This window comes from Plectrocnemia conspersa, unplaced genomic scaffold (assembly GCF_051122295.1).
Source record: "Plectrocnemia conspersa isolate PC_06_02 unplaced genomic scaffold, ASM5112229v1 ptg000012l, whole genome shotgun sequence".
NCBI classification, from domain to species: domain Eukaryota; kingdom Metazoa; phylum Arthropoda; class Insecta; order Trichoptera; family Polycentropodidae; genus Plectrocnemia; species Plectrocnemia conspersa.
The window spans coordinates 12,307,775-12,316,798 of record NW_028277176.1 but is presented as its reverse complement, the minus strand read 5'-3'; the positions used below and the strand labels follow the sequence as shown (position 1 = coordinate 12,316,798).

At 31.5% G+C, this 9,024-nt stretch overlaps 1 long non-coding RNA gene across 1 annotated transcript; it reads right to left on the bottom strand.

Moving 5' to 3' along the window:
• Positions 1–1,460: 1,460 nt before the first annotated feature.
• LOC148228232 (uncharacterized) lies at positions 1,461–6,805 on the bottom strand. Its single transcript, XR_015811687.1, has 2 exons — positions 6,217–6,805; positions 1,461–6,176 (listed from the first exon to the last, which is right to left on the bottom strand). It is a non-coding gene; the product is annotated as an uncharacterized LOC148228232 (long non-coding RNA).
• Between the last annotated feature and the right edge of the window lie 2,219 nt (positions 6,806–9,024).

Here is a 9,024-nt window from a genome sequence, read left to right as displayed (position 1 = left end):
GAAGTGCAAAATTAAATAATTTAACCCAAACCGGAAAATGCAATTGGTGGTAAACTGACGCAGAAAAAAATCATACGTGATTTCAAAATTGTTGCTAGTTATATAATAGTTTTTAATTCTTAAAAAATATACAAGGTTTAAACTTAAGCGATAGTAAAAAATATGTCACTAATTTCCTGACTTTGGTATTAAGGTAATTTTTGTAATTTTCATCAAGCATAATGTAAACGAAATGCAAATATATTTGATATAATGTAAGTATTTTTATCATATACTATACTACTTTTAAGGATTATAGTAATACTATTGTTATAAATATACAGATAATGTTATCACTTAAATATCCTTTTATATATATTATTATATTATTGTTTATGTTATCGTAGGATATTTCTCAATTTTTATGTAACTGTATAAATAGGCCCGACCCACTGGTAAAAAGGAGAATCAGAGTGGGATTTGTGAACGGAGGCCGAACGCTAGACGTTGTTTCGACTGTAAATAATTAATTCAAATATTTATTAGAGACAACAAATGAAAATAATAAAAGATTTTACATTAAGTGAATTAGAACATTATTTTTGCTCCTTTATGACAAAAATAAAATTGGTGGCAGCGGATGGGATCCCGACACTCCAACTGAAGAAGGAACAACAGAAGTGCATCTCCTGAAACTACGGAGTTAGACTTTCCAGTCTTTCAACCGGGACCCGAACAAAAATTCACTTAAATCGTCAAGTCAAGAAATCTCAAAGAAGATCAAACGACTGAAAATCAACATCGCCTGTGGGTCCACCACCAAGTTGATAGAAGACGTAAAATCTTCGATTTCCATACCAAGACGAGTAAAGCAGCCATACGGACATCTGCGTGAAGGAAACTCCCGAGACGAGCAGCCTTCGATTTCAAACGAAATACGTAGAGAGAATCAACAACTTCCCAGAAGAAACCTCGTTCGAGCAAGAGCCGCGACAGCAGCAGACTCAGAAAACGAAGACCTTCATACCAGCACAGCCCCTCAGAAGACTACATTCCGCACGAGCAAAAGCCGCGACAGCAGCAGACTCGGCAGACCGAAGATTCCCTGATTGAGCGAACGCAACGACGAAGGAAGTTCTACCCCTGAATCCAGCAAGATCTCATCACACCAGACAAGATGTTCAAGAACGTCGTAGTACTGTGAGTCTATCTTTGCTATATTTTCGGGTTGTCCAAATTATTTACATACCGATACATTCTGATCTCATATTAAACTACACATAACACACATACATAACCACATAATCAAAAATGTCTATTCCAACATCTCCAATAGTTACTAACAACTCCAAAAATGGATCGATCAATCTCTCTCTCGATACACTTATGAAATTCGTACCTACATACGATGGAAGTCAAAAAGATCTCTATCCTTTTATTTACGACTGTGACACAGCGATAAACCTCTGTTCCTTAGAACTAAAACCAATTTTACTAAAATACATAATTCATAATGTCACAGGCAAAGCTAAATATTCCATAGCGAATTTTCAATATGATTCTTACGAAGAATTTAAAGAGTTTTTAATCTCCTCGTTCGGAGAAAATAAACATTCATCACAACTAGAATACGAACTTAGAAATTGTAAACAAAAACCAGGAGAACCAGTCATAAATTTCATCCAAAAAGTAGAAATCTGTACTAACAATTTAATAGGATCGATAAGGCTATCAGTTACAGATAAAAAGGAAATATTCGGACGTATTAAACAAATAGAAGATAGTGCCTTAAATACTTTCATATTCGGATTAAATCCGGAACTCTCAACTCCTGTTAGACTTACGAAACCTAAAACTCTTTCAGAAGCTTCTAATACAGCATTAGAAGAAGAAAAGTTTCTAACCGCATTCAGAGAAATGCATATCAGTTCACCCTTAATATGTAACATTTGCAAACGACGCGGACATAATGCTTCTACATGTCGAAATAATAATAACCGATTTCCAAGATACCAAAATAACTACAATAACATAAATATCAAAGAGGAACGAAAAATAAACCAATTTAGCGCGAGTAAAAATCCATCAAAATTCTGTCGTTATTGTAAAAGGAATAACCACACGATTGACGAATGTAGAATTAGAATATATAACAATGAAAAATACGGTAAAAATCAATCTAATCAAAGTCGCGATCATTTAAACTCCAGGAATTCCGAGACAGCTGCCGTGTCCCGGAATATAAAAAACATTGAAGGCAGAATATTAACATTGAAAAATACAACCGCTTTTGTAACTTTAGATTGTTATCAAGCAGATAGACCTCTTAAATTTCTTATCGATACCGGAGCGGATATATCAATCGTAAAATTAAACTCATTAGAAAGTGAAGATATAGTCGACGAATCAATAAAAGTAACCCTTCGTGGTATAGATAATTCTGATAACCCAACAAAAACATTAGGAGTTATCAAACTGACTTTCCCTTTCGATGAATATATAATTCGTCATAAAGCTCATATTATCGCACCTAATCAAACAAACATTCCCTTGGACGGAATATTAGGAAACGATTTCTTAAAATCAAACAAGGCAATAATAGATTATGAAAATAATTACCTACTCGTTAGAGATAAGAGACTAAATATTCTACACCATTATTCTGATAAACAAGTTACGTTAAACCCTAGAACTGAAACAATAGTTTTATTAAATGTCTTAAATCCGGAAATAAAAACAGGAATCTTGCCTGAAACAGAATTACTCCCTGATGTCTATTTGTCGCGAGCCATTACTTCTGTAAATGAAAAATCCCAAGCTTATGCTACAATACTTAATTGTAGTGATAAAGAAGTAAAGTTGACAAATACTAACATAATTCTAGAACCATTCGACGAAACTAAAAGTTTCCTTTATTTTCAAAAAAGTGACAAAATAGATATAACACGTAACGATAGAGTAGTGCAACAACTTCGAGTCGCACATCTTAATAAAGAGGAATCCCATTCTATTATATCACTATGTTCTGAATTTAATCGTGTATTTCATTTAAAAGATGATCCATTATCCAAAACAAACACGATTTCCCACGAGATACCGATAACATCGCAAATCCCCATCTACACTAAGTCATACCGATACCCCGAGGTACATAAAAAAGAAGTTGACAAACAAATTACAGAAATGTTAGACCAAAATATTATAAAACCCTCATCTTCTCCATGGTCAGCTCCACTATGGGTAGTCCCCAAGAAAATGGATGCTTCTGGAACTAAAAAATGGCGGATCGTGATAGACTACCGCAAATTAAATAACGTAACTGTAGGTGACGCATTCCCCTTACCCAACATAAGTGAAATACTAGATCAGCTAGGACATTCAAAATACTTCACAACCCTAGATCTCGCTTCAGGATTTCACCAAATTCCAATGAATGACAAAGATTCAGATAAAACGGCATTTTCAACCCCAACGGGTCATTATCAATTTTCACGTATGCCTTTTGGATTAAAAAACGCACCAGCGACTTTTCAACGATTAATGAACAGTGTACTAACTGGATTGCAAGGCATTAAATGTTTTGTGTATCTGGATGATATCGTGATTTTCGCAAATTCTATAACTGACCATACGAACAAACTTCGCGAAATCTTTAAACGACTAGATAAACATAATTTAAAACTACAAGCAGATAAATGCGAGTTTATGCGCCATGAGGTAGCATATTTAGGACACGTCATTACTCAAAACGGCGTCAAGCCTGATCCTTCTAAAATATCTTGTATAAAGAATTATCCTAAACCGCAAAACGTTAAAGATATCAAATCATTCCTAGGATTAGTAGGATACTATCGAAAATTTATTCTCAACTTTTCTAAAGTCTCACAAAAACTAACTATCTTATTAAAAAAGGACGTATTATTTAAATGGACAAACGAACAAGAAGACGCTTTTGAGACACTTAAAAACGCATTAATTAACGAACCTATATTGCAATATCCCGACTTTACAATTCCTTTCACCCTGACAACTGACGCTTCAAATTCTGCTATAGGGGCAATCCTATCTCAAGGAACCCTAACCAAAGATCTTCCGATAGCTTATGCTTCTCGCACACTCAACAAAGCAGAAATAAATTATTCCACGACTGAAAAGGAATTACTCGCAATAGTATGGGCATGTCAACATTTTCGTCCATATCTATACGGACGAACTTTCCAAATAATTACCGATCATCGCCCATTAGTCTGGTTAATGAACTGCAAAGATCCAAGTTCACGACTTGTAAGATGGCGTCTCAAACTTGAAGAATTTGATTATACTATTTCATACAAAAAAGGAAAACAAAATTGCAATGCTGATGCATTATCACGAATAAATATAGATCCGATAGCTAACAAATTAGTAGTTCTTAATAAAACAAAAGATAACCAGATACCCAACAGAGATAAAGAAATCAGTATTCCCAATGACGAAATATTTGAATCGTACGATAACTTTCTCAAGTTTCAAAATTCATCGACCGATTCACATCTTAAATTAAGAGAAATAGGCCAAAGTCTCTTCGACCAGAAAGACAATCTGGGTCACTGTATATCAGCTGACTTAGAAATGTCAAAAGGAATAGCAGCCGAAATTAAAGAACAAATAGAAAACTACGACGAACTTTTTAATGTTTCCAGAACAGTAGGAGATATTTTAATCTCAGACAAAGGAAATTTTAAAGTATTTCATTTAATTACCAAACGAAACTTTTGGGAAAAACCCTCTTATAAGGATATCTTTAGAACATTACAAAATTTACGAAATTTATTAAGAAAAAACGATATTAATTCAATTTCAATACCTCACCTAGGTTCAGGATTAGACCAATTAAAATGGCAAAAAATAAAACTAATGATTAATTACATATTTAGAAATTCAAAAGTCACAATAACTATTTGTTCAAATAAAATAATTGTACCCAAACATGATCAAATCCATGAAATCTTAAAAGAATATCATGACTCTATTATAGGAGGACATGCAGGTTATAATAGGATGCTAAATAAAATAAAGTTTAAGTTTAAATGGCAAAATATGCACAAAGACATCGCAAATTATGTGAAACAATGCGAATCTTGTCAGTCAAACAAAGTATACCGTCAAAAGATTAAGCAACCCATTGAAATAACCACAACTAGCGAATGTGCATTTGAAAAAATCGCATTAGACATAGTAGGACCATTACCCCTAACCGAGGATGGCAATAAATATATCCTAACACTACAAGACGATTTGACAAAGTATACACAAGCATATCCAATACCAAATCATGAAGCCGAAACAATCGCAAGGACATTTACTAGCAATTTCATATGCCAATACGGCGTTCCAAATTCAATTCTTACCGACCAAGGTAAAGAATTTACTTCCAATATTCTAAAAGAAGTCTCAAAATTATTTAAAATACGGCAAATCCAAACTTCAGCATATCACCCAGAATCCAATGGAGCTTTAGAGAGAAGTCATAGTACCCTTAAGGACTATCTCAAGCATTATATTTCTCCAGAACAAACAGATTGGGATCTTTGGATTCCCTTCGCTATATTCAGTTATAATACTACTCCACACACTGCAACGAAGTTCACACCATTCGAATTAATCTTTGGTAATTCACCAAACTTGCCGTCAACCTTAACCAAAACTGAATTTAAATATACTTATGATTCCTTCGCCGATAATTTAAAATTAAAATTATGTAAATCGCGAGAAATGGCTAGAGAAAATTTAATTAAAGCAAAGGCAAAAACAAAAGAAAATTTTAACATTGACAAAAGGTTACGAACATTTAAAGTAGGCGATCAAGTATATCTAACCAATAACGCAACAAGATTAAATAGATCAAAAAAGTTATCACCCAATTTTAATGGACCATACGAAGTTGTAAAAGTAAACAACCCATTAAATATTACAATTAAAATAAAAAACAAAATAATTAAAGTCCATACGGATAGAGTAAAAATAGCTCATTAACGATTCAAATTCATTCAGAACCTACGAAGTTAAGGATGATATTCTCTTTTTATTACTATATATATATTTCATGTATAAATTTTAAGTAGTCCGAGTTATCAAACTTCGAGATGAAACATTCCAAGTAGTCCGAGTAATCAAACCTCGAGATGAACCATTTTAAGTAGTCCGAGTATTCAAACCTCGAGATGAACCATTCAAAAGTAGTCCGAGTATTCAAACCTCGAGACGAACCATTCAAAAGTAGTCCGTTCAATATACGTTATCAAGATATTTAAACAACTGTAGGCTAATGACAGCTGCAGTGTATATATATATGTTTTCACAATAAAATAACTTATCACACACACACAACTCATACATTCACCTACAATTCTAAATTTTGTACATTACAACAGACAAATGGATAACTCGAATTGTGGCATAGATTGACCAGTGATAATAATTGTTAACATGTATTATATTTTTCGTAAACAAAACGCCACTCGTATGTTTACTCTTAACGGGGGAGGTGTTATAAATATACAGATAATGTTATCACTTAAATATCCTTTTATATATATTATTATATTATTGTTTATGTTATCGTAGGATATTTCTCAATTTTTATGTAACTGTATAAATAGGCCCGACCCACTGGTAAAAAGGAGAATCAGAGTGGGATTTGTGAACGGAGGCCGAACGCTAGACGTTGTTTCGACTGTAAATAATTAATTCAAATATTTATTAGAGACAACAAATGAAAATAATAAAAGATTTTACATTAAGTGAATTAGAACATTATTTTTGCTCCTTTATGACACTATTATAAAATTAAAAATTCCTCCATGTTAGATTGCCACACTTTATTATAAATAAATAATATTATTTCTGTTTAAGAATGATTTAATGACGTCATATAAATTAAAAACACATTATTCATTGTTATTTGGGGCAATATATTTTATTCAAAATCTGAAAGTACTTATGCGGAATATTATGAAAATGGTTAAAAGTTATAATTTTCATTTCCAGTATGCTTGTGTTAGTCTTTGTTTAAAATTTTACCTTTTGTATATAAACACATACAGCTTTTCATGAAATGAACACGTTTTAATATACCGTAAAGAAACTTTCTATATGATATGTATATGTATGTACATATATGCGTATATAATATGAAGAACAAACTCTATTTGTACCTGGTTATATTTTTATTTAGGTAAAAAAACATATTTTTTTACACAGAAGCTTTCAAGCTATGACAACATTTTAATTAATATTATCTTTTTGTGCTTCGTCATTATAAAATATTTTATATAATATAACTATGAACAAATTAAGCATCGCTTAAAACTATATAAACATTATATATTTTATTTAGAATAAATAAAAGCAAAATTGTATCTACTTTGTGTATTCGCCGAATGCGTTCGATTGACAAATGGTTCTGTGTTCGGCAGCGAAAGGGTTAAATTGTCATTGTCATTTTTATGGTCGATCAGCGAACGGATATCGCTCGTCACGTTTGAATTATGCTTTGGGACGTTTCACAAATTTACGTATGGGTACATCACATGACGGATAGAGTTACGGCTGCAAAAAAGCATTTTTCAGATTTTTGTTTATGGTTGAGCAATTATATAAACGTACCATAATCAAAGATTTTTATTTAGATTAATCTCGTTTTTATGAAATTATTTTTTAGAGTATCTAAGCAATCTAAGCAATTAGACATACATTTCTTGTTGCTATGAGATTAACATATTATATGATTCATTTTTGTTACTGATACTACTATAAACAAAAAACTAGTACTACTATTTTTGATTGAATGAGATTCTACAGAGTTACTAACTACGTTGTACAAAAAACGCTTTTTACTAGCCTTGTATCTATACTTACCAAATATCCCTCATATATCCGATAATCCCTTGAACAATGCAAGTTTCGCTTATAACTTACAATGTCGACTTTGGCGTAATATATCTGATGGACTAGCGCACTTCCCCAGGATTATGAAGAATTAATGTATACGTCCTGAACAAACACCGTCCATTTTCGTTGGTTGACATTTACTTCATATGTACCGTATGTATGCGTACATACTAAGCATGTGTTTAAACTGACTCGCAAAGATTTCCTCTCAGTAAAACACGTACAATTCATAAAGAATATATAATATGCCGCGTTCCCGTTGAAAGGGATTATTTATTAGATTTTTTTGCAGGATTTATCCCCCCATTGAACACATCCTTTTAAATTGTGAAGGTTATATGTATTCATTATAATTTCTGGGGTCTGAATACTATTTTAATTTGTACACCAACATGTGAATAGTATTTTTTTCTTATTTAAATAAAAAAAATTGGCGCTATAATACTGAAATATTTATTGTACTTTGTAGATTATAATTAAATAGTTAATTTAAATATCTATAACCAATACTTTATTTTTTATGTATGTAGTATATATGTATCCAGTATATATTTATACAAAAATCAATATTCATAAATAGTCACTAATTGACTCTAATTGCTCTACGAAAGGATCACAAGAATTAGTTGGCAAAAGGCCAAATTTAATCGAGTACTTTTCATGACACAAAATACAATCATATATTTTATACTACGTTTATTAATGAACACTTTTTAAGTTCACGTTGATTTAACTTATAACAGAAAGTCATTAAAGCGAAACGTTTTATTTTCACGCGAATTTGTTTATTGTTATTAATTTTAATTATTTTATTTATGTTAATTAAAAATACTGTTACTCAGAATAACATCCGCAAAATATTGATTTTTATTTGCTATCGCAAAAATATGTATTAATTATACATTTTCAAACAAGATAAGCAGTTGCTTTGTATTTGATTACCGCAGTGATAACTAAATATTTTATTTATTGTTATTTGCGTTAACACAGTCAGTTCAAGAGCTATCCATTTTTATCATTATTCATAATTGTTAGAAAATAATATGTTATCATATTATTTTAATAAATATTTATTAAGAAATATAGATGTACATAGATTTAATACTAGAAATA